The sequence below is a fragment of the Gouania willdenowi genome, unplaced genomic scaffold, assembly GCF_900634775.1.
Source record: "Gouania willdenowi unplaced genomic scaffold, fGouWil2.1 scaffold_275_arrow_ctg1, whole genome shotgun sequence".
In the NCBI taxonomy this organism is placed as follows: domain Eukaryota; kingdom Metazoa; phylum Chordata; class Actinopteri; order Blenniiformes; family Gobiesocidae; genus Gouania; species Gouania willdenowi.
Window position 1 is genome coordinate 801,039 of NW_021145033.1, and position 27,785 is coordinate 828,823.

The window sequence follows — 27,785 nt, forward strand, 5'->3', positions numbered from 1 at the left end:
TATTTATATTACATCACATTTATATAATATATGCATCACCTTTGTAAATCTGTTTCAACATTTGTAAAAGTGTTTTTCTGTTTATTTTTTTAGATAATTATGCACAATTGTAAATTTGTTGTAGCATTGCATTGTATGAAATGTGTGTGTTTATTGATGGATGATGGACAGAATGCTGGATCACTACCTACTGCTGTTTTCAGGAGGTCTTGGTAGCTTTTCTTCTCCTGCAGCTCAGCTTGTGATGTCCATGCTGAACTAGCAACAAGTTCAGGCTGCTGCCACGCAGCAAACTCATACTGATCACTTTTAATAAGAGGGCTGTTCCTCTGATACCACACATTTACAGCTTTTTAATCACATACTATGATACATTCTGAAGCCAAACTGGTGATAGCTCAACAACTTGTGTTTTTAATCAACTTATCAAGTCTCCCCGTGACCCTGAAAAAGGAAGAAGTGGGTCAGAAAATGGATGGATTATCAAGTCTATGAACAAAGCCTTTTTCTCTAATGTTTGAAAGCTGATGAAGCAATGATACTGGTCTGTAGTTAGAGCTGCTTATATTAACACTCTAATACATGGAACACTTTCACTGTTTGATTATTTATTACAAATAAACCACTTTGGAATGATTTATTGGAGACACACGACTTATTTTACTATATATTCTATATTAATTCATGAAAAGTTCATTTCAAAGCAACAAGTTGACATTTCATGATGTATTTTTAACAATGTGAACTATTTATTTTTAATCTACAGAATGAAAAAACAATGAAGATAAAGTTTTATTGACTTGACTTTTTTTGAATTCATCTGTTTCTTGGCTCAACAATCTCCTTAGTGAGGTCGTATCCAACATTCACCAAATACCTGTTAAATTTAGGATTAATATCTGTTATTCTTTCACTACATCATTACTCTTTATTAAATTATTTGGATAATCTGTTGTTCTTTTTGATGATTACATCAGTCCATGTTTTTTAATGTTACTCTTATACTGTTGTAATTTTTCATGTTAATATATAGAAAGTGTGTATTTGTACGGTTGAAGTATGAACAACTCCCGGTGCTATTGGTACGTTTACCAAAGTACTTAGGGTTAGGTTATAACTCTATATCACAACAATTCTTAGGGTTAGGTTTAGTCTTAGTCACGTGACCTAAACTGGCCAATGAGGGGCGCTGCGTACAGACAGAATGTCAGTATATTGATACATCAACCGTACGGATTGCCACTGCCTAATATATATCATATTATTTTAAAGTTGTCATAATGTTTACTCATTGGTTTTTATATCACGTATGCTTATCTTCTGCTTCTTTAGGTTTATAAAGCTTTTATTCAGGACATTTATCTTAGTGCATACAGTCTCTAAGGCCTCAGTAATCCAAGGCTTGTTCTAAAGCTTCTGCTTCCTGCTCTTTGTTTAAAGGACAGTTTTTCTCATGTAGCATCACTAATGTGGACATAAAGACATCATAGACATTGTTTGGATGATCACATTGATAGATCTAAGCCCAGCTCTGGTTTGTAACTGGAAGCTGTTCACTGATATCACTTCTAAATAATCCTCCATCTACTTTCCAATCAGCTGAATGTGTCCAAATGTTAATGATGGATGTGTCAGTGTCTAATGTGACTCTGCTTGGCTTTAGAATGACTAAGAACAGGCCACAGCTGTACATTGGATGTATAACATCACAAGTCTTTATGTGTCTGTTTGGATTCATAATATTAATAATGAAGTCACTCCAAACACTTTGTATTTTATTGAATCATCAGTTATGAAACATGTCAGCTAATGTGTTCTTCAGTGTGTCAATGCACCACCCTGGTGTTCTGTATATACAACTTTATATTATATTCATTTACACACTTAGACATGTGATTAACCTGGACACACCTCCACTCTGAGTCCACATACAGGGAGACTCCGCCCCCTTTTAATCAGTGCTGTTCATTAGGAATAATTCATATCCTTCTAGAACCAAAACAGGAACTCTTTCACTGTCTCAGATGTTGATACAACACTACATTTAAATAAAAAGCCTTATTAATGTAGAAACAATCTCAAACTAAAGAATTCTGCACTTGTTTGACTCATTTTATCAGAATTTGTTGGAAAGACATCATGACTGGATGTGAAAGCAGCGGTTACTCTAAAAGTCTATTTTTAAACTCCTTCAGCTTCACTAAACACTCAGTTTCCAGAGGAACCTTCACTTCCTGTTCTTAGATCCATCCAGTGGATGTTCTTCTCATGGGAACCATGTGTGTTTGATGGAGGATTATGTGCTATCCAATGAAAAGCTCTCCCTCTCTCTGACATGTTTCTCTGTTCAAAGAAATCCAGCACAGACAATAACACGTCTTTATTTAAAGGAACAAAGCTTCACTGGACATTTGATATCATTACATTTACATTGATTCAAACTTTATGTCAGAAGGAAGATTTAAGAAGAACTTTAGGATTTATCATGGTTACATAGAACATTGTAAGTTCTAAAGAAAGGCTGGACAGGCTAAAGAACAGATTAAAGAACATTTCGGAGTTAGAATAAATCTATGAGCTGTAATCACAGAGTTGATAGAAATGTAAATATGGTGATAAAATGGGAGTGTTTGGACACTTTGGGCTCCCCTTCCCCTGATATTCATTCAGCACACTGCATGATCCATTCACAGGCTTTAGGCAGGGTTTCCCTGTCAGGAACCATTTCATCACATTCACTTCAACTGTAGAAAAACATACTTTATATAAAACACATCACATCTAAAATCAAGAAAATACTATTATGTGATGTATTAGATACTCATTTAAAACTCATTACAAATATGAATCCTTTATAAACACAGAGAAAAGAAACAGATTCAAAGGTACATGATGAAGATGGTCTGCATTAACACAGCCTGCAGGAGAAAGTAAAAATGACAGAAAACATGAATAACTGCGTAAATCATAAACTAATTCAGTTGTAGATATCTCAAGTCCTCTAAAAAACGAATAATTTTAAAATAACTCCACAATATTAGCAGAGCTCAGTTTTCCCACGCTGACATCACATGATAGGAGTTATTTTTAAACTCAAATTGTTGCAGGAACTCTCAATTTTTGAAAGTTATGCAATTTTTCCTAAATTATTCTACAACATTTTGGAAAATTAAAGCAAAGTTGCTCATAAACTAAGGCTGGTTTTTCTATAATCTGCAGCCCTTTGAACCTCAAACTGGTCCGTATTCGAACCAACAACTAAAATGAGTTTGACAGCCCTGATATAGAATCTGTCATTAGTGTATAATAATAATAATAATAATGTGAATCATTCTTCATATACATCATGTATGAATACAGAAGCTATAGAATGTATATCCTGTATAGAAAGTGAACAAAGAGAAACTTCTTCCTGCTTCCTTTCCAACTGATCATTGTATTGATCTTTTCTTTCAGACCACACCTTCAAAGATCAACAACTTCCTGAACTGTTGGTGTCCATTTTCCAGCTGACAGCAGGTTTATGTTGGAATCCTGTGCAGCCTGATTTCTGGGTTCTTCAGTCCAACACTGGAACCAGAAGGTGTCGTCACCATCCGTGTGTCGCTGGGATCTGAAGATGATTCCTGCTCCATGTCTCCATCCACACAGAGATGTGAGTGGAGAACAGATGAAGTGCTGAAGGTCTTCCCACACTCATCACATCTGAAAACATTCTTCTCATGAACTCGTTGGTGGCGATTAAGGTGAGATTTGCTCTTGTAAGATTTTCCACATGTGTCACATTTATGAGGTCTTTCTGATGAGTGGCTGATTTGGTGACGTTTTAACTGTTGATATGTTGTAAAAACTTTGTCACACTGGTCACAGGGACACACTTCATGTCCAGTGTGAGATCTCAGGTGTTCAGTGAGGTGTTGTTTCTGTTTATATATTTTCCCACAGTGGTCACAGTGATACAACTCTGTTCTGGAGTGAGTCTGCATGTGCCTTGTTAAATGTGATTTTCGTGTGAAAGTCTTTCCACACTGTTCACATCTGTGAGCTTTGATTCCACGATGCATGAGGACATGTAGACTGAGGTTTACATATTGACTAAAAGTCTTTCCACAATCATCACATTCAAACTTTTTAACTCCAGTATGAACGACTTTGTGTCTTCTTAAGGTAGAACTCTCGGTAAAAGCTTTTCCACACTGGTCACAGTTAAATGGCTTTTCTCCAGAATGGATTCTTTGATGTCTAGTGAGGTATGATTTAAAGCTAAAGGCCTTTCCACACTGGTCACATGTATGTTTAGCTTTAACTCCAGCTTGGCTCTGCTGTTGAACTTTTTGCTCTGAAGTTTTTCTCTTAGATTTGTTTCTTTGTTGTGGCTGAGCTTCATGGTCCTGAGAACGTTGAGGTGTCACTTTGTTCTGGCTTCCAGAGTCCTGTAGAACAGTTAGAGATTAAACACAGAGAAGGAACCAAACAAACATTTGTGAATCAGTTGTTAAACCTCCAGCCCTAAACCAGCTCAATGTGGAAAAATGGACATTGGCACGTTAGCGCCCCCTACAGAGTGAAGAGAATTTAATATGAGACAAATGTCCTATTGTAACACACTTTTCATAGGGTGTTTCACTGACAGGGTTCAAAGTTGCTGCAGATCATCTAGAGAAGTGGGACATCAAAAGAGATCCATGGATTTTTACTAACTTTTACAGTGTTTGTAGGGCAGAGCCGTGAATCTTGGCATAATTTTTTTTCCTTTTTTTTCTGAATACACATAATGGCTCCAAAAAACATACATTACAGAAAAATACACCAAACAAAATAAAATAGATTTGTGAAAAAAAAAAAAACAACACATTTATCATGCACGTCTCATAAAATTAAACAAGGGAAATTGCACACGCATTAAATAAATGATCTTTTTATGAATGTAGAAAGTGAGAAACTTCCTTTACTTCTTTTATCAATTAATTAATCTAAATCTAATTTTAAATCATATTTAATTTGCAGAATACCATACCAGATACTTGTTAAGCTTATTTTCTATAATGCTTGTCCAGCTTGAAAGAACATGGATGGAGAACAAGTAAGACGTGAGATCAACTCAGCTTTTAAAAGTTTATTCAGTTTTGTTGTAGGTTTTGTAGAAGGTTGAAAACCTTAAAGAAAAGGATGCAAAAGAGAGAAAGGAAGAATGAGTTCTAATCAAATGTTTTTAAAAGAATGAACCACATGAGCTTTTCCTATTTTAAACATTTTATTTATTAAATAAATTAATTTTCTGCTATTTAATATTTAATGTTTTTAAATCAACCTACAATGTTTAACTATTTCTATTTGTAAAATTAAATCATGTGCTTTGCTGTACAAATTTTATCCATTTTAATTAAAGTCTAACTTTTTAACAATGTATTTTACCCATAAACTTATTTATTAATTTTAGTATTTATGTAAAGTTATTTATCTGAAACTCTTAACCAATATTTATTATTCTTAACATATCTGTGATTTTATTCTTCATTGTTTTAACCTAAATTACACTATGAAATCACTATATATATATTATATCAATTGGATTAAATAGTACCTTAATGTATTTTGAATAAGATGTCACTAAATAAACAAACTGGTAAAGCCAAACACGTTGGCTGTAGAGTTAACTTACATTTGGGTCAAAATACATATAAACATAGAATCAGCCTGTGTACTTTAACATGACCTATATTCTAACTTAAATACGTGCTTTTAGGAGCTTAAAATAAACATAATAATTCAATAAATCTGAAGACACTCACTAACAACATCTCTGAGCTCCTCCACTACATTATCTGAGTGTCCAAACACACAGGTGTGATAGATTTTCAGTCAAAGTAGTAGAAGGAGGAGCTTAGACCTAATACTTATGTTGGGGCTCCATCTAGTGTCTAATTGTAGAACTACATCTACACCTGACCTCAGGTGAACGCAACGTAAATTCACAGAATTGGGTTTAAACACCATCACTGTGAGGGAAAGAACATTTTTTATGCAGAAATGCAACTCTCTTTGTAGTCGTTTCAAACACCACCTAAACACCGTCTAACCTGGTAAAAAACTACACAAATCATCACTGACTCCTACATCAGAGACACCAGTGTCTGTTTAACTTTAACATGTCTGTGAAGCTCTGTCTGTTTCTCATAGCGCTGCTGTGCTCCGTGAAAACATGACTCAGCTTTAATCAGCTTCACTTGATCAGAGCTACAGAACATCTGGATAAAGTTGTTCTGTTGTAGACCATCAATACCAGAGATTGTAGAGTATGAAACATCATAGATTATTGATAACTTCTGATACTGTAAAATATTCTAGCCTCTAGTGGTGAAAAAACACTTCTTACACGTGATGTTTGCACATTTAGCTTTGTTTAATCATTACGTCTGTAATGATGTCATCAGGATCATTTAAATGAGGTTAATTTAAATTAAGTTGATCAAAACTTAATCAATAAACCTGATCAGATTCAGTAAATCATTGATCCCTGAGGGTAAATATAGTGACATTAATGCTGTTCTCATACATCTTTATATGACATGAATAATTAAAAAGGAGCAGTCAGAATAATCCATGTCACTACAACTTATATCTACCTTTTAATTGTATTTTAAATTACATTTTTATTTTGTTTTCTCACAGTACAACCTATATCTTCTTTTTAATTATATCTACTTTATTTTTCATTCATTCATTCATTTTTCATTTATTTATTCATTTGAGCAGCATATTACAAACTTATTTTACATAACAAAACTAAAATAATTGTGCTCAAAAGGAATTAAGTTTTTTTTTTTAATTTATTAGTATTTTGTTTCCTTACAGGAGTTAAAAACTAATATTTTCTGAAATAATTCATTCATATTTCTAAAAAATTGATGTGGAAAACAGAATTTGGCAAAAAAAAACGCATATGCATTTTAAATGTATGAAATATTTTTAAAAATTGTAAAATTGAATTGAAATCACAATATCTGTCAGAAAAATCACAATTAGGTTTTTTGTGAAAATGGTGCAGCCCTAATTAAAACACAAAATACATTGAAGCTGTGATTACACCGTTTAATTCTATCAGAGTAATGATGTTTATAACGTGGACCAAGTACAGTTGTGATGTATTAAAGGTCTGTGTTAATGGAGGGCTACATGTAACTACAGTGTCTAAGTGACACACACACATAAAACACACTTACTGCTCCATCAACTCTGTAGTGATCACATGTATTAAATACAGACGCTCCACGAGTCCACAGACAAGTTGGTCTGTTTCTAGACAAGCGTGCACTGACTGTGTCGTTTACTCACGTCTTTATAACAATGTTTGGTCAGATTTTTGGTGCATCACTAATTAATAATGTAATTATTACCAATAAATTATTCAAAGGTTACTATTAACCTGAAAACCATAAACTACCTTTATCAGGTCTGTCTCTAGTTACATTAAATTCTAGGATAGATCTGCATAATGATAATAATCATCTTACTAGCACAAGCTAAAAATCTTTTCATAAATGATCTTTTTATGAATATAGAAAATGAGATGTTTCCTTTACTTGTTTTATAAATTAATTAATATAAATCAAATGTTTAATCGTATTTAATTTGCAGAATACCATACGATATACTGGGTTCAAAACATCAACACGATCATTTTTAAATGAAAAAAAGTTATATTTTTAGTTGATTATTATCATATTTTAGTGTTTTTCTATATATATATTTGGTGTAGTAGAGGTGTGTGTAGATGTGACCTAATAAAGACTGTCAGTTATTTTCATGCTACGAGAGTAATTTTTTTTAAAAAAAGTTCTTGCTGATTAATGACAGTATTTAAGGTTATTTAATCAATAAAAACCATCAGAAAATCAGAGTGTTTTATTATTAATATCTTTGCTGTAGTGGATAGAGAGATATAATACAGACTGTTGGTTGTTTTCAGCCTATTACAGTAACTGTTAAAGAAGTCATTTTTAAGTTATTCTATTTTTTATGATCATTTACAAATAAAAATGATTTAAAAACCATTAAACAGTATTTTATTACCATCTCATCTGTAGTAGTTAGAGAGGGACTTAATACTGATGATCTGCTGTTTTCATGTAGTTGAATGATATTTGAATAAGTTAATGATAAATAATAATGATTATGTCAACGACAATTCTTCAAAACACAGAAAAATATGTTTTGTTAATATATTTGGTGTAGTAGATGGAGACCTACTACAGACTGTCAGTTGTTTAGAGCAGCAATTCTCAACTGGTGGGTCAGGGTTTCCTCCAGTGCTCTATAGACCTGGGGGCTTTTCTTGCACCCCCCTCCCCTCACTTGTGTATTTATTTTAAATGTGTTTTCTTCATGGTTCAATCATTTTTTTCATACTGTGGATGGAGCTGAACATTGTTTTTTCATGAGGAGTGGTTCATCTACCTTCTATATATCTGTGCTCAGAGCTGTATGCACGTTACAGACGTGATTAGCAGAGATATATCATCAAGAACTTTCCCACTGGTAAGAATAGTGTTGTCAAAAAACTAAATAAAGTGTCAATACCAAAAAGTTAGTATCGGATACTATACTTTCTGGCAAAGGTATCGATACTAACAGCACCATGTCCATCTCTTAATATATCTATGGTTCATCTCTAGTTTTTTCCCCCTCACCTGTTTCAATTGACAACTTCATTCGCTGCTGCAGACATAAACAGACACACGTGAAGCCCCTCCCCTCAGCTGCAGCTGAACACCAATAGGGAACTATAAATCACAGAATCGACCAATGAAAACGGTTAAACGCGGAAATGGACAGAATCAACATGAAACGCTGTCACCGTGAGGCAAGGAATGTTTTTTTATGGGGAAATGTTCTGGGGAGCACTGATAATGTGTGTACTAGACCATCAATACCAGGGATTGTAGAGTCTGAAACATCGTAGATTAATGATAACTTCTGATACTGTCAAATATTCTGACCCCTAGTGGTGAAATAACTGATGCATCCTTGCCTCCATTTGTTTTTGTGTAATCATTATGGTCTAGAATGATGTCATCAGGACCATTTAAATTAAGTTTTGATAAACTTAATTTAAATTAACCTAAACAATAAACCTGATCAGATTCAGTAAACCATTGATCCCTGAGGGGAAATATGATGACTGTGACATTAATGTTGTTCTCATACATTTTTATATGACATAAATAATTAAAAATGAGCAGTCAGAATAATCACTGTCACTACAATTTATATCTACCTTTTAATTGTATCTTACTTTATTTTTGACATACGTTTTTGTTTAATTTTGTTTTTTTATTCATTAGTATTTATTTTGTATTATATATCGTTTTTCCGGAAAAAAAAAAAAATAAAATACTGGAGCTCGGTTGGCGGTGCAGAAAAATTCCCTTATTTTCAAATCCAAAACTTGACAGGTATGAACAGAGTCGCTTAATGATGACGTAATGCCATGTGTGTCGTAAATGAACGAGATGACTAGTTTCTCTGTGGGAACCGAGTTGAGCTGGTGATCACGTCCGTTGTACCGTGCCAGAAAAGGGACAGGGAGGGGGGATTCCTGCTGTGAGCTTGGAACAGCCTGAGCTGGCAGTATGAGTACACCCATAATGGTGTCTTTCACTGGTTCTACATTCACTGGTTTTGTTCCACTCATTTCTCACCTTTTCTGAGGAGTCCATGTTTGCTGTCACGGCTGAGTGGTTCCACAATCCTCCATTCACCTGTAACATCAGCATGGAATCAGCTCCACCTGAAGGATGGAAGAGACAGAATGAACATGAAGGATCTAGAAATATTCATCCATCCTTTGCAGTGTCATCACTTTGAAATTGACTAAAACTATCAGTTTGTTCAGAGATCACATGATGTGGAGGAAAATGAAGGTCTTCAGTGGAAACAGTTTAACTTTACCGATTCTGCAACGTTGAAGAAAAAAAGAAAAAAACTGACCTATTAATTAGAAAAGCTGGAGCGGAATATGGAATGAACTGATTAGATCAGAGTGTTTATATCACACATTTTAGATGCAGGCCTATATAATGTGATAATAGTTTTTTGCTAATATTGGACTAGTATCAGATATCTATATCAGAATGGAACATCCCTACTTTAAACTATTGTAGATGAAAGGTCACATGTCATGTAGGTAATGTAGGGCATTAATCTACTGCCACATGACAAGTTAAGATCTAAACCCAACCATATAACACTGATGGAAAAGGTTCATCATTCATTTATTGGTCGCGATGGGGCGGGGCTAACACCGGAGCTACAGTCTATTTCCAACCAGGAAATAGTGGCAGGGACGTATGTTTATTTCAAAATAAAGGTGTATCTTAAAGATGACGATGTTCATCCATGTCTTCATTGTGCATCAATGTAAATGGATCGTTAATTAATTAATTGATGTGGATCAATGTATTGTTACACCACTATGTGGAAGCTGTTAAAAAAAGTTTCAGCCCAAACTGACACCGCGTCGGGGAGAAATTCACTCCACACACACACTAGGCATGGGCAGTAATACGGTAATACTGTGGTGTCATAAAAATAGCAACGGTATCAGTATCATTAGGGCTGGGTATCGATTAGAATAACAAGTGCCCGATTCGATTTGATTCATGATTCTCGATTCACTTTTGATTGATTTAAGGATATCAAGCAGTACCAATTTTACTTGGATATGGAAAACATTCTCATTAAAACTAATGATGTAAATAGTAGAAACTACAGCTTTATCTTGGTGCATTAGTAAAAATTTGAATATTTACATTAATAATTGAATTTCATTAGGGATGTAACAATTAATCGTAAGGCAGTTAAAAATCGATTCATAGGTATCATGATTCACATCGATACTGTGAAAATTTAAATTTGCTATCCAGAAGAGTTGGCGGCGGGCGTAATCTGCTAATACTTTCTATCTGGCCGCCTTCTACTTTTAAACATGTTCATAAATGATTCCTTACCCCTTTAGCACCAAAAAATATCTGTAATATTACGTGAATATCTGTAAAAGTCAGGTTTTTCTATGAGCTCTGTCTGCTAGCATAGCATCTCTTCTTCACTGCAAGATATCTGCATGCCAACCGACCACAGTGAACATGACCTGAGCAGAGGGGTGGGCGATTCACAATCACAATTTTATCACAGTTTATTTCATTCAAATAATTTAGACCATTTTAAAGTGATTTATTAATAAAACAAACTTACTTAAAATCATCGTCCTAAATGGAAAAGAAGGAATAAAAGATCATTTAAATTGTATGTAAGCAACTTATCAAACTGGTTCCAAGTACGATTAACATCAAACAAAAAGGCTGACATGTTATTTTAGTCACACAGTCTTTTTCCTTTGTTTAACTAAAGTGGTGTAGCATTAGCATTAGCAACACTTGTTACATAACCAGGTAGCAGATCAATCTAGTGATTTCTATTAGTTATTGAGGTAACACACTCATATTAATAAAATCCTATTTTAATCAGTGTTTGAACGCCTCATTTCACACAGTTGAGACAATCATATCCTTTATAAGATAAAACGTTACTGCTTTGGTTATATTAGGCCTGGGTGATATGGACCAACATTCATTCTCTCTATTTTTCCTTAAAATGGCAATAGGTGATATAAACCATTTATTTTTATTAATAGTTTTACAAGAAAAACAATAATGGCCCAAAGTCGATGGAGAAAAATGCCACAAAGACCCTTTTATTAATTCTGTAGCATTGCTTCTTTCAGGGCAGCTCTGAGTGGCTGAAAAGTCAATTTTAAAGTAAATCACATTCAGGACACTGTCTCTTTAAGAAAGTGTAAACAGCCCAGTGAGCTGCAGCAGCAGCTCTGTTACTGTGGAGCAACAGAGAGTTAGTTAGAGAAGAGAAATACATGCAGTGTTTCCTCAAACGTGTCTCAGTGCTTCAACACTCAGAACTGATGGAGTGTGTCTGTGCACTGGGGGGGGGGGGGGGGGGGGAGCGTATTTCTGCTCTGTTTATGCTCTTAATAATGTCTGTAATGTCTGTAATGCTGACACGCTGACTAGTAAATGGTGTGATTTGGCAGATAAAAAAACCTTTGGATGTTCTGTGTATGAACTACAGACATGACACAGACAAGGCACCGCAAGGGTTAAAATGTGAACTACAGACAGTTCTAAGATCTCTGTGATTTGGGAGATCGTAGACATGTTGTAATCCTTAATGATCTAATATCATCAGATCACACACCAAAACTGAAATGACTTAAATCAATTCAAAGCACAGACAGTCTGTGTAAATAAAGTGGTAACAGACACATTGTAAACTCAACACATTCTCATTCCTTTGAGTTTCACAAAGGTTTTGTTCTAATGTTACAGTGGCTGCACAACAAATATAACTGTATAATAAGAGACACAACCATAAACATAAATAAATAATTGTAAATAAAAGCAAACATCCAGAAATTAAAAGAATTCTGAATTGTCTTAAAGTGTAATAAGTCAGGTCTTTGGTAAATGTAAGAAAATACTTTTAAATTCCTGTGAACAGTAAACTTCAAGAAAACTTCATTTTTCACTTTTTTTTTTTCATTGCTCATTCTCATCATTTGCTGCTGGAGCACAGGGAACAACTATAGTTTCCCATGGTCATGAAGGCATCATGTTTATATGCAGCTTTCTCTGCTAATGTGAGTTTTGTTTACATGTATTCTGAGTGTTGATTGGCTGGAAGGCTGGGGAATGGGCGGGGCATAAGCGAAGAAAGAGTCACAGTGTCTTACATTCTGTTCCCACAGGGAAGTGTGAGTGAATGACGGTGTTAGACGTTCTTTGTGTGTTTGATTGTTTATCTTTAGCATCAACTATTGTCTACAGGTTACTATGACCTCCATTAAAGCCTTTAAAACTGTGATAATCACATCCTCACAAAACCTTTTGGGCAGAGCTGTGGTGTGGTCCCTCCCCATGCCCTCCTACTAATCTACAGGCAGCAAGACATATTAAAAGGTTAGATTCTATGGAATCACAGGAAAGCCAAAATTAAAAGGAAATGCATGTGGAAATATAAAGAGAATCAATAATGAAAAAATATACAAATGAAGTCATTCTTTTTCCATTTTGCTTTTTTCATTTTGTCTTTGTCTTTTACATTTGCGTTTTTACTTCATGACTCAAGCTGTCGATAAAAGCAAAGTCAAATCAATGATTTATCAGCATGTTTTATCAATGACGGTCATTGATAAAACATGATGTAGGACAGGGGTCACCAACACGGTGCCCGCGGGCACCAGGTAGCCCTCACGGACCATGTGAGGGGCCCTCAAGAGCTCTAGTTACCAATGAGCTCCATCTAAAATCTGATTTACTTTCCAAGATTCAAACTCACAAAGATAAATACAAATAAGAGATGTAGTTATTACTAAGTAGAGTTAAATACTACTAAATATAATAAACGTTTATAAAGTTTTAGTGTTAAATAAACCATCTTTAAATGTTTATTTTAACTGGAACATCATCACAAATGCTTTTACATGTTGAAGATTTGGTGTATGTGTTGTTATATATAATAGGATATATATAAGATTATTTAAAAAAAATGCAAGGTGGATTTTCGTAAAATATGACAATTGTTACATTTTACAAATGTTACGTTATACGAATAGGTAAAAGTTGTTTTCTACAAAATGTCATGAAAATGAAACGATTGCATACATTAAGATTTCTTACATTTTTAAGTTACTGCTGGCCTTCCTTATTATCTTACCCTCTAATAAAGGGACAAAATATAGTATTAAAGACATGCTTTTCTAACTGGTAGCCCTTTGGACTATACAGTACCTATGAAGTAGCTCACAGTTTCAGAAAGGTTGGTGACCCCTGATGTAGGAGTTTCCATTAGGGATGTACCCAAATGAAATTTTTTGGCCGAAACTGAAACACCAAAAGAAATTCTGCAAATTATTAGTCTCCCATGGCATTTCTGGCTCTGAATGTGTACTAAATAGGAATGTGCGATATTTTATCGTTTATGATTTATCATAAGAAACATTCTCACCGGTAAGAATTTGTCATACCTCGATATAAACAATAAATTCAGAAATTAGCGAGGGCCACGGGCCATTTGTCCCTCAATTTAGCCAAGAATGCCCCAAAAAAAACATGTTCCACGGACCAAAACTGCGACTGTTTGTTGTCAACAACTTATTATTCTCTGGAGCGGAACGTTGTTTACGGAAGCTCTGACGTGCACCGCCCACACACCACCGTCTGTGTGTGTGTGTGTGTGTGAGGTGTTTGTCACGGCTACCAGAAGCTGCCTTGCAGTGATACATCATGGACCACTACTGGGTTAAAACCAAACAACCATCCAACAAAGTGAACCAGTCTAAGTTCCTCCATCAGATCCACCCAAAGTTCTACAAACACGGAACAGAGATGAACCTGTAGCAACGATTATAAACTGGAAACTCAACTAAAGCTAACTATGCTAAGCTAACCCACCGACACACAGACTGGGTTAACGCTAAACACTCCATAAAAGGACTAATAGACCAAGTTAAAAAAAAAACATCTTTTACTGTCATAAAACCACAGAGCCATTGATTTGTTTATGATCAGATTAAACACTTGTATGGAAGAATAAAAGCTAAACATGTCACACGTTGTGTGAAATAAATATTAACTAATGTCACTATTAATTCATCCCAACTTGTGAAACACAATATTTTTAATTATATTTCATCAGCAGTAAAAACACTATTGAAGTTATTTGTGATTTTAATGTGCTTTTTATAATAATAATAATAATAATAATAATAATTATATTATTTCAAGTGAGGAAATAAATGAATTACATACAGTAACACTAATAGTGATCCACATGCACAAATATATTCCATAAAATATCAGCTCATGAGCTGTTTGAGTCAGCAGTTATTGTAGCCTTTTTAAATATGTCTAGTGATGTAATCACATATTTGCGTTTGTAAGGAACCTGTTTACACTAAAGCTGTGAATTTTTTTATTTACAGTTTTTATTTATTGTGATTTTTATCGTTATTGCCCATCTCTAGTACTAACCACTAAAATTAAAACATTGCAATTGTATAAATTAATATTAATACTTAAAAGAATAAATACATTAATATTAAGAAAATGTTTATTTAGCACAGACATTCCAACAATGAGGGCGCACGGTGGCTTAGTGGTTAGCACGTCCGCCTCACAGCAAGAAGGTCCTGGGTTCAAGCCCTGGGGTGGACACTTGGGTCCTTTCTGTGTGGAGTTTGCATGTTCTCCCCGTGCTGCGTGGGTTTCCTCCGGGTACTCCGGCTTCCTCCCACAGTCCAAAACCATTACTGTAAGGTTGATTGGAGTCTCTAAATTGCCCATAGGAGTGAATGAGAGAGTGAATGGTTGTCTGTGTCTCTGTTGCCCTGTGATGGACTGGCGCCCTGTCCAGGGTGTACCCCCGCCAAGCGCCCTATGAGAGCCGGAGATTGGCACCGGCAGACCCCCGCGACCCTGTTAAACGGGAATAAGCGGGTAAGAAAATGGATGGATGGATTCCAACAATGCACAATATAAAATAAAATAGTTTAACCTGACCCCACTCATACATTAAATAATGTTGTACAGGCCTATAACTGAGCTGTTGGAAGAGTCACATTAAATATTTTATCTAATTAAAACACAAAGTGCATTAAAGTTATTGATGAAAAATCAGCTTCTATTGGTTATATTTATTTCTTTAGATGCACACACAGCTCTGTGTACATGTCTTTAACTCGCTGGTTTACTTTTAATCCAATCAACAGATAATCTTTATAACGTGGACCATTTACAGTCGTGATAAAGTTCAGACGTGCACTGACAGCAGAGTTGTGGCACAAATATAACGCCATACGTGCCCTGCTTCAGATTGTTGTGTAGAGGTCCCACGGTACTACAGTGTTGATGTGACACAGAAACATAAAACACACGTACTGATCCATCAACTCTGTTTAGAAAACTCTTCAGCTCTGTGAGTCCACGGACACGTTGGTCTGTTTCCAGACAAGCGCACGGTGTCCGCGCTGTTTACGTCATCACAAAATTGTTACAGCTTGTTTAACGTGTTCTTTTGTTGTAGTGAACGTGCACTGTGTGTTGATGCACTGATGCATATTCTGCTTGCTTTTAAAATGTAATCCCTCAAAATAATCCCAGTTTTTATAAAAAACAACATGTAATTTGATTACACATTTTTTAATATACTGTCACAGATTACAGTTACATGTTTTTTGTATCCTGGTTACGTAACACTGTTACTTGTAATCCGTTACTCCCCGAGCCTGCTAATACATAGTGACTACAAGCAGGAATTGTGTGATCAGCTATCAACTCGCCAGCCTGGACAGAATGACCCGCCCACATCCCTTGGTGTGGGCGGGTCTTTGATTTGACTTTGCTTTTACCAACAGCTCGAGTCATGAAGTAAAAGCCAGGCCAGATGTTCAGCTGTGGTTCTCTCAGGACAGGGGTCTGCAACCTGTGGCTCTGGAGCCTAATGTGGCTCTTTGACTCCATGCAATGGCTCCTTATAGCTTTAAAAAAACTATTGAAATAAATAGTTATTTTTTACAGAGGCTATTAATGATTAATGACAAATAAAATCATGATATAACAATTTGTTAACCTAAAATAAATCAAGTTGTGCAATGACTCAGCACCTTCCTACTTCACCTCCTGCAACATCTACAGACTAGGGCTGGGCAAAAAAAACGATTTAATCGATTAATCAAATTTGTAGATAAAAACAATTTTTAATTAGAAAATTTGAGTTTCAATTAATATTTATATATATTTTTTTTTAATAATTTTTTTCCCACCAGTTTTTTTTTTACTTTTTCGCATTCCGATGTGATCCCGCCTCCTCTTTGTTTAGATTTGTTTACCCATTGAGTAGGCTATATGTGTGTGTGTGCCACAGGCATGTTCAATTTTTTATTCACACTATGCTGAGATGATAAGGGAAGAGTTTATTATTTTTTTAACTGTAATGTTATAGAATATGTAGTTTTATGATTTCTTTATCAGAAAATTTAAGCTACTGTGAAGTTGTTGTTGCACTTTTGCTTAAACCTGGATTAAAGTTTGAAATTGTTGAATAACAGCCTTATTTACTTTTATTTTGAGATTATTCTATGCATTTTAACTCTTGAGGACAATCACAGAAATAAAGTTGCACTTTTGACAATAAATCTGATGTCTGCAGTCATTTTAAAGTGCATTAAAAACTATTGAAAATCAAATTGAAACTTGAATTTTTCTTTTTAAAAAGAGATTTTTTTTTAGGCAAAATGGCCGAGCTCTATGTTCATGTAAACTGAGATGTGTAAGAATTTGAAGATACAAGATACTGTTTTATTTCTTGATGTTGATTTATTTTATTTTAAGCAGTTCTTAGGTTTCTATTTACATGATCAATAAAAAATAAATAAAATTAAATCAAACATTATTCTATATAATTATAACTGTATATAATGTAATACACTGTATTGTCTTCATAGAGAAGGTATTTATGGCTCCAGGAGGACTTTAATCCAGGTGAGATGAGGTTAAATGGTTCCTTGTAGAGTAAAGGTTACAGACCCCTGACCAGGGGAAGAGGGTTAGGAGACCCCACTATCAGAGCTGGACCCTCTGAATATAATTCATGAGGTGAAACAATGCAGATGTTAAGTTATGCTACTGTTAAGTTAATTCATGTACAGAATTTCTGCAAAATAAAAATTTAAAACATGTAACATGTTGTTTTGCTTTTCTGTTATTTAAAACATTTTTGTTACGTCTTTTAAAATGATATAAAATAAATAACCTGTTATTTTAGCCACTGTTTGAAAACTTAATATTGACACTAAAACATTTTGCAAATCTCATTAAACTACGGTACGCTAGTTATAAGTCAACTATTCATCAGCATGTTGATGTGCTTCTTAACTTTAAAGATGATCAAATATTTCCATAGGAATATAATGACATAAAATGGCCTCAATGCTCTGGTTATGATCTCAATAGAAAAATAAAATAACATGAGACATCAATGATTTCAACACTGACCTGTTGTTGTGCAGCGCTGCCATCCATGTCATTTACACTTCTGTTGATTCTCCTGTGGAAACATAGACATTATATGTTAAGATGGAAACAGAAAACAGTCAATATAAAATACCCTCATTTCTGGTCTATAACCTGCTACTTCCCATCCACACAACAAATACTGTATATCTCTTAAAAAGACACAGAAAGATGTTCTGTTTTTTAAAAAAACTGTAAATTATTGATAAAAATGATTTCATCATAATGAGAGCCAATATGATGGATAAATATTACTTTGGACTCCTGTCCAGGAACTTATAGTTTCCCTCACCGTCCACTGTACATCTCACACCACTGATAGTTCTAAACATCAGATATCCTCCTAATACACATGTGACTTACTTCCTGAAAATAAACTGCAGGACCATGAGTTTAATGTAGCTGAGATGTCATGGTGTTTTTTCATAACTTCATATAGAAAGAAACTGGTTTCAGTAAAGAACACATGTTGCAGAGATGGAAAGAAATGAAACCAGTCAGGACCTGATGGAAGAGGTTGAGAAAAATGTAGCTGAACAGTCACAAGATAAAGAAGAGGTCCCTCCTCAATGACAACCATTAAAGGTTCACCAAGGAAACAATGTAAGTCTATAATATTTAATATATCTTTACAAATGTACACCTGAATCATTTACACAATAAACCCTATGGATGTCTGAAAATATAAAATCATGTTGTTTACCAATAAATGTGCACAGGGGCACCAACAGGGACTCTGGAGTTTACCAAACTCAAAGAACAAGCCAAGAAGGATCAACAGACAATTAAAAATCTTGAAGACCACATTGTAGACCTGGAGGAGACCAACAGGGAGTTGAAAAAGGACAAGGACTTCCTTATGTCCTAATTAAAGGCACCTGCATCTTCTAAAATACCAGGTACTTTTTCATACAGTACTAAATGTTCATAGATGGACTAGATGTTCAGAAAAGTAAATAAGGAGGGAGCAGGATAGCTGTGCTTTGGTATCTGGTGATATAGTATAGGAGCTTAGGATGTGTGATCTGATGATATTAGATCATTAAGGATTAAAACATGACGATCTCCCAAATCACAGAGATTGTAGAACCGTCTGTAGTTCACATTTTAACCCTTGCGGTGCCGTCTGTGGTCAATACACAGCACATCCAAAGGTTTTTCTCTGCCAAATCACACCATTTGCTAGTCAATAGTGGTGCAACGGATCATCATTGATCCATGATCGGCACGGATCGCTCTCCATGGTTCGGCACGCACGTGGTCCACGGATTGGTTGACGGAAGAAATTATTAGGGTCCGATGTCCCAGAATGGGACAGAGGAACCTATTGTTTTCGCTTTTATTTCCTATTATTATTATTATACTCCGCCCGCCTTTGATCGCTAATTCGACCCCCTAAAAATGCCCGAAAACTCACCGAAATTTGCACGCACCTCAGGCCTGGCGAAAAATTTGATAATTTGGTGGCGTGAAAAAAAACGGACACAAACATCGTTTGTTTTCGCCGCCAAAACAAACGATGGAACCACACGACCGCCAGGTCTGACCGATTTGCACGAAAATCGCCACATGTAGTCTTCGCCCCAGAATGAGCAAAAAGTTACATTGTGACCCCGCCCAAAACCAAACAGGAAGTCAGCCATCTTGGGTCAAAGGTCAAAAATGGCGTTTCGCCCTCGAAACGCATCTGCGCTATCTAGTCTGAGGGGATTCATCCGATTCGCTTAAAACTTGGCAACACCACATAGGACCCATTGAAGATGAAAAGTTATCGAAAGAATTTTCGTATCTGTCACGGTTTGGTCGTGGCGCCGCCACAAAAATGCAATGCTAATTTTAGTTAGCACGCAAAAAATTCCAAATCTCCATAACTCTGACACACAAACTTCGATCAGCTTCAAATTTCACACAAAGGACATGTGCCCAAGCTTGGTCATGACTGCTTTGAAACATTTCCCATCATGCCTTGTGTTTTCGACCGGTGTCATTTAAGGTCATGTACACGGTTAGCATTTACAGGACGCCGTTCTAGGAAAAAGCTTATAACTCTAGAATGCAAAGTTCAAACTGCTTCATATTTGATACACATGATGACCGTACAACCATAAACAAAACTCGAGAACCAATTTACCCATAATGCCTTGCGTTCTCAGAGGGCACCGCTTCTGTGGTCGTCCAACACGAGCAGCTGTAGCAGACAGACAATATGTCGTGTTGACTTCAAAACACTGTAGGATGAATCTTATTAGATGGAAGCACATTTCTATGGCAAAAAGAGCAGGCTGTGAAAAGTGGGAGGGGCCTATCATGACACAGGAAAATCCCTCGCCATAACTACGCCGTTATACGAAAACGCTTATAACTCTAGAGTGCAAAGTTCAAACTGCTTCATATTTGATACACACGATCACTGTCCAGAGCTAAACAACAAACGATAACCAATTTACCCACAATGCCTTGCGTTCTCAGAAGGCTCCGCTTCTGTGGTCGTCCAACACGAGCAGCTGTAGCGGAGAGACGATATGTCGTGTTGACTTCAAAACACTGTAGGATGAACCTACACAGAGGGGAGCAAATTCCTACAGAAGAAACAACAGACTGTGGTCAGTGGGAGGGGCCTAAAATGTTACTGGAAAATTCTTCGCCATCAACACGCTGTAATAGGAAAATGCTTATAACGCTCCAATGCAAAGTTCAAACTGCTTCATATTTGATACACACGATGATTGTCCATCCATGAACAACGCTCGATGACCAAATTACCCATCATGGCCAGTGGGAGGGGCCAATAATCACACAGGAAAATCCCTCGCCATAACTACGCCGTTCTAGGAAAATGCTTATAACGCTCCAATGCAAAGTTCAAACTGCTTCATATTTGATACACACGATGATTGTCCATCCATAAACAACTGTCGATGACCAAATTACCCATCAAGGCCAGTGGGAGGGGCCTATAATGACACAGGAAAATCCCTCGCCATAACTACGCCGTTATACGAAAACGCTTATAACTCTAGAATGCAAAGTTCAAACTGCTTCATATTTGATACACACGATCACTGTCCAGAGCTAAACAACAAAACAACAGAACAACAAAAGTTCAAAGTGCTTCATATTTGATACACATGATGACCTTACAGCCCAAAACAACAAACGATAACCAAAAACACCCACAATGCCTTGCGCTCTCAGAGGGCGCCGCTTCTTGGGCCGTCCTACGCCAGCAGCTCTAGCGGCAAGACGACATGTCGTGTTGACTTCAAAACACTGTAGGATGAATCTTATTAGATGGAAGCACATTGCTATGGCAAATAGAGCAGGCTGTGAAAAGTGGGAGGGGCCAATCATGACACAGGAACATCCTTCGCCATAACTTCGCCGTTATACAAAAACGCTTACAACTCCAGAACGCAAAGTTCAAAGTGCTTCATATTTGATACAAATGATGACCGTAAAGCCCCAAAAAACAAACGCTAACCAAAAACACCCACAATGCCTTGCGTTCTCAGAGGGCGCCGCTTCTGTGGTCGTGTTACACGAGCAGCTGTAGCGGACAGACGATATGTCGTGTTGACTTCAAAACACTGTAGGATGAATCTTTTTAGATGTAAGCACATTGCTATGGCAAATAGAGCAGGCTGTGAAAAGTGGGAGGGGCCTATCATGACACAGGAAAATCCTTCGCGATAAGTACGCCGTTATACGAAAATGCTTACAACTCCAGGCCAATTCCCATATCCCCAACAGTGGTATACGTGACCGTGGGTTACCGCCCCCGGCCGCTTCATTGGACCCTATGACGCAGCTCGCGGCTTTAATTAGGGTCCGATGTCCCAGAATGGGACAGAGGAACCTATTGTTTTCGCTTTTATTTCCTATTATTATTAGGGTCCGATGTCCCAGAATGGGACAGAGGAACCTATTGTTTTCGCTTTTATTTCCTATTATTATTATTATTATACCCCGCCCGCCTTTGATCACTAATTCGACCCCCTAAAAATGCCCGAAAACTCACCGAAATTTGCACGCACCTCAGGCCTGACAAAAAATTTGATAATTTGGTGGCTTGAAAAAAAACGAACAGAAAACGCACGCATAGCGTGCGTTCTCGCCGCCAAAACAAACGATGGAACCACACGACCGCCAGGTCTGACCGATTTGCACGAAAATCGCCACATGTAGTCTTCGCCCCAGAATGAGCAAAAAGTTACATTGTGACCTCACCCAAAACCAAACAGGAAGTCAGCCATCTTGGGTCAAAGGTCAAAAATGGCATTTCGCCCTTGAAACGCATTTGCGCTATCTAGTCTGAGGGGATTCATCCGATTCGCTTAAAACTTGGCAACACCACATAGGACCCATTGAAGATGAAAAGTTATCGAAAGAATTTTCGTATCTGTCACGGTTTGGTCGTGGCGCCGCCACAAAAATGCAATGCTAATTTTCGTTAGCACGCAAAAAATTCCAAATCTCCATAACTCTGACACACAAACTTCGATCAGCTTCAAATTTCACACAAAGGACATGTGCCCAAGCTTGGTCATGACTGCTTTGAAAAATTTCCCATCATGCCATGTGTTTTCGACCGGTGTCATTTAAGGTCATGTACACGGTTAGCATTTACAGGACGCCGTTCTAGGAAAATGCTTATAACGCTCCAATGCAAAGCTCAAACTGCTTCATATTTGATACACACGATGATTGTCCATCCATAAACAACTCTCGATGACCAAATTACCCATCAAGGCCAGTGGGAGGGGCCTATAATGACACAGGAAAATCCCTCGCCATAACTACGCCGTTATACGAAAACGCTTATAACTCTAGAGTGCAAAGTTCAAACTGCTTCATATTTGATACACACGATCACTGTCCAGAGCTAAACAACAAAACAACAGAACAACAAAAGTTCAAAGTGCTTCATATTTGATACACATGATGACCTTACAGCCCAAAACAACAAACGATAACCAAAAACACCCACAATGCCTTGCGCTCTCAGAGGGCGCCGCTTCTTGGGCCGTCCTACGCCAGCAGCTCTAGCGGCAAGACGACATGTCGTGTTGACTTCAAAACACTGTAGGATGAATCTTATTAGATGGAAGCACATTGCTATGGCAAATAGAGCAGGCTGTGAAAAGTGGGAGGGGCCTATCATGACACAGGAACATCCTTCGCCATAACTTCGCCGTTATACGAAAACGCTTACAACTCCAGAATGCAAAGTTCAAAGTGCTTCATATTTGATACACATGATGACCGTACAGCCCCAAACAACAAACGCTAACCAAAAACACCCACAATGCCTTGTGCTCTCAGAGGGCGCCGCTTCTTGGGCCGTCCTACGCCAGCAGCTCTAGTGGAAAGACGACATGTCGTGTTGACTTCAAAACACTGTAGGATGAATCTTATTAGATGGAAGCACATTGCTATGGAAAATAGAGCAGGCTGTGAAAAGTGGGAGGGGCCTATCATGACACAGGAAAATCTTTCGCCATAACTACGCCGTTATACGAAAACGCTTACAACTCCAGGCCAATTCCCAAATCCCCAACAGTGGTATACGTGATCGTGGGTTACCGCCCCCGGATGCTTCATCGGACCTAATGACGCCGCTCGCTGCTTTAATTATTATTATTTTTAAATCATTATTAGTAATGCCTCGATGAAGCCTGTTCCATTTGCGACGTCCGTGTGTGTGTGCGCGCATGTGACAGAGCGACCGTACCCACGCATGTGTGGTTCACGCTCCTGGCCTTGTATCTGTGTGTGATTGTGTGAGAGTTGAAGACAGAGACACACACACACACAGAGGGAGGCAGAGAAAGGAACAGTTCTGTGTGCGTAATAAGTCTGTATGAATGTCGTCATGTCTCCATCCATGTCTTTTAAAGCTCTTATTAAATAAATATTAGCTCTAGTCCAGATGGCCATCCTTGACTATTGTAGGAAATTTAAATTATAAACTCAGATCTGCTTTTTTTGATGATGTGGACATAGACTAATTTTTAAACAGGTAATTACCTGTTTAAAGGATGATGTATCATGCCTTATATTTCACTTTATATGTTTAAAAATGTTATTTAAGCATTGGATTGACACCTCAAGTTAAATGTTGTTTGTATTTAATGAGCAGAGAAATGTTGCACTAAGTGTTCTACTAAATAAATGGAGAGTAAAGTTATTCGTCTGATCTTTTTCTGTTTTTTCTGCTGATAAGAAAAATGATCTGATCCGTGAATCAAAACCGTGATACGATCAGAAGCGTTCGTTTTTTGATCGGTTGCACCACTACTAGTCAGCATGTCAGCATTACAGACACCAAAGAATTATTAAGTGCTTAAACAGGTCAGAAATACGCTCCGTAATATCACCCAGGCCTAATGTAACCAAAGCAGTAACGTTTTATCTTATAAAGGATATGATTGTATAAACTGTGTGAAATGAGGCGTTTAAACACTGTTTAAAGTAGGATTTTATTATTATGAGTGTGTTACTCAATAACAAACAAATCCCTAGACTGATATGATGCCTTGTTATGTAGCAAGTGATGCTAATGCTACACCACTTTAGTTAAACAAAGTAAAAAGACTGAGACTAAAATAACTTGTCAGCCTTTTTGTTTGATGTTAATTGTACTTGGAACCAGTTTGATAAATAACTTACATACATTTCTTTAAATTATTAGAAAATGACTGTGTCTTAAATGATCTTTTATTCATTTTTTCTTATTTAGGGCGACAGTTTTAAGAAGGTGAATTAATTTGTTTTATTAGTAAATAACTTTAAAATAGTCTTAATGATTTGAATTTAAAAAATCGTGATCGTGATTTTACAAATAAAAAATCGTGATATGATGTTTTTCCCATATCGCCCACCCCTAATAAGAGCTAATAAATGTGTTTCACCATGCAGGAAAATGTAATCAGAACATGGTAATATTAACGTATAATAATCTTACAATTAATAAATCTTGGGTTTTTCCCCTTCGTGTTGATTTGTCCATATCTGTTCAAATATTTTTTTTAAAACATGAACATTATAAATTCAGTTAATCACATGAAAGTACATTATCTTACTAAGGGTTATATTAAAAGATAAGTCTTTAACCAAAGCAATGTACAGGATGAGCTTTTAGGGTCCTGTCTATGTTACGAGTCCCGGTCGGTGACCACGTTAACAAAGAGAATGTCTGCAAAACACTGGAAAGTACATGTAGAGTGTAAGAGTAGGAACCACACAGCACTCTTGTCTTTTACCAGATTGTGTATATTAATTATCTTTGAAGCTCATTTACAACACATTTCAATGTCCAGTACAAACAATGACAAATTAAGTCAAAATAGAATGCAATTCTATATTTATTCATCTTTTGTTATCCAAAACCATATGTAATTACTGCTTATTACATTTCCAGATGACTGATTGTAATACCAGAAATTTACACATACTGCAGCTTTAATGTGCTATAGGTTTCTATGTAAATAGTGCAAAACTCAGTTACTCTCCTGTGCCTCTAGCTATGACTGGACAAAAATCGATTTAATTGATTCATCGAATTTGTAGATAAGAATGATTTTTATTTAGCAAATTTTAGTTAAAAAAAATATTTGTTATTTATTTATTTGTTTGTTTGTTTACCCTTTGAGTAGGCTGTGTGTGTGTGCCACAGGAATGATTAATTTTTTTGTCAGGGAGTAGATTAGAACAGCACCTCTCAATCCACCACTTTGTATCCCTGTCTTTATATTATATTTGTATTTTTTTGCACTTAAAATATTTGTACATTATGTAAATTATATTAAGAATTGGGAAAACTGTAATTAAAACTTTTGACCACTAACTTAATGAGTTAAAAACACGTTTAACTCATTTAGAAAATGTGAAACCAGCTTTAAATATTTACTTTTGTGAATGAAAAATGTAGTTTTACAAAAATAAAACTTTTCTTCATAACAAAATTAATCTGAAAACCAGAATCCAGACCAAAAATGTAATCCTGTAATGAAATCTGTAACATATTTGTGTGCTTATGTTACGGGCCCCGGCTGGCACGGTGTCCACGTTAACAAAGAGAATGTCTGTAAAGCACATGTAGAGTATAAGAGTAGGAACCACGCTGCACAATCGTCTTTTCCCAGATTGCATATATTAATTCTCTCTTTGAAGCTCATTTACAATAATACAGTTCAGTGCTTTCAATATCCAGTACAAACAATGATGAATTAAATCAAAATAAAGTGCAATTCCATGTTCACTCATCTTTTGTTATCCAAAACCATATGTAACAACTGCTTATTACATTTCCAGATGACTTATTGTAACAACAGAAATTGACACATACTGCAGCTTTAATGTGCTATAGGTTTCCATGTAAATAGTGCAAAATTCAGTTACCCTTCGGTGCCTCTAGCTACATATATTAAAGGTATTGTAGACGATGTTTAGCTTCCGGGTGGATCATCAAGACTATTGGTCCTCCTAATTGTCAATCATGTTTACTAAAGGCCGTCGTACGTGCTCGTGCCCGGTGCGCACCGGGTCCTTTGAAAATAGATTTTCACTTACCGGTGGCGAGTCTGACATAGTGGGAAAAGTGCAAATCTTCTTTTGTAAGGTAAGCTTGTATGACCGATGTCCACACCAACTTGTAAACAGAGCTGTGCACGAGGACAACGGGGCTCGTGCACGCTCTCCCGCACACGTAGGCGTGTTGCGCATGCGCGTTTCTTTTTTTTTAAACATCGTCCACAATACCTTTAACTATAGCGGGAATTACACTAAATATCGCGATACTACCGTGGCGAGGCGGCTCGGCTCTACCGCTGTTAAAGTCTATAAAACTGACATCACAAGTTGCACAACTTATCAAAACAAAGTGACTTATAAGTAATGCAAAGCCTAAAGCTTTCATTAACAGTTGTTTTAAACCAAGCACTAACCTGTAAAGTACATGTAGAGTGTTAGAGGAGGAACCACGATGCACACTCGTCTTCTCCCAGATTACGTATGAGCGGAAACAGGAAGTGAGTCACACTAATGTAACCGGGGAACTGCAATCTATAGTGCCGAAGTTTCCGCTCCTCTACAATAGTATTTATACAGGACTACTTTTACTAAGTACACAATAATAATAATAATAATAATAATAATAATAATAATAATAATAATAATAATAATAATAATAATAATAATAATATCAAATGTGGTTACATCTTTTGAGTGTACCATACTTACATGTAAACAAAACAAAAACAAAACAAAGCTCAACTGTCTCACTATAAATATAAATATACCTCCTGTCCTCCATGTTATATGTGATTGTGTTTTAATGTTTCTTGGACGGAGATGAAACTGAAATGTAAATTTCCTCTTGTGGGACGAATAAAGGATCTCATTTAATAAACATTTGAGGTAAGAAATCATTACATGTGTAGATATTATTTAACAGTTTAAATTGACTTTCTTTAGCCTTCAGCAAACACAAATATATCATCAGAATATTTTTACTAAAATCAGAGTTAATAACTTGTAAAAAAGAATTTATTTTCAAAGGAAGGAGAAAAACATTAAGGTTCAATGCCTGCTTAATTAATGAAATTTCCTCAAAAAAAAATATATATAATAATAATAATAAAA

General features: G+C 36.2%; 1 long non-coding RNA gene across 2 annotated transcripts; it reads right to left on the reverse strand.

Moving 5' to 3' along the window:
* Positions 1-3,937: 3,937 nt before the first annotated feature.
* LOC114459235 (uncharacterized) lies at positions 3,938-27,174 on the reverse strand. Of its 2 annotated transcripts, XR_003673283.1 has the most exons (5): positions 27,089-27,174; positions 18,126-18,177; positions 9,702-9,790; positions 8,691-8,783; positions 3,938-4,433 (listed from the first exon to the last, which is right to left on the reverse strand). It is a non-coding gene; the product is annotated as an uncharacterized LOC114459235 (long non-coding RNA). The 2 variants fall into 2 exon arrangements; XR_003673282.1 differs by lacking the exons at positions 3,938-4,433; positions 8,691-8,783 and having other exon boundaries at positions 9,440-9,790.
* Positions 27,175-27,785: the final 611 nt, after the last annotated feature.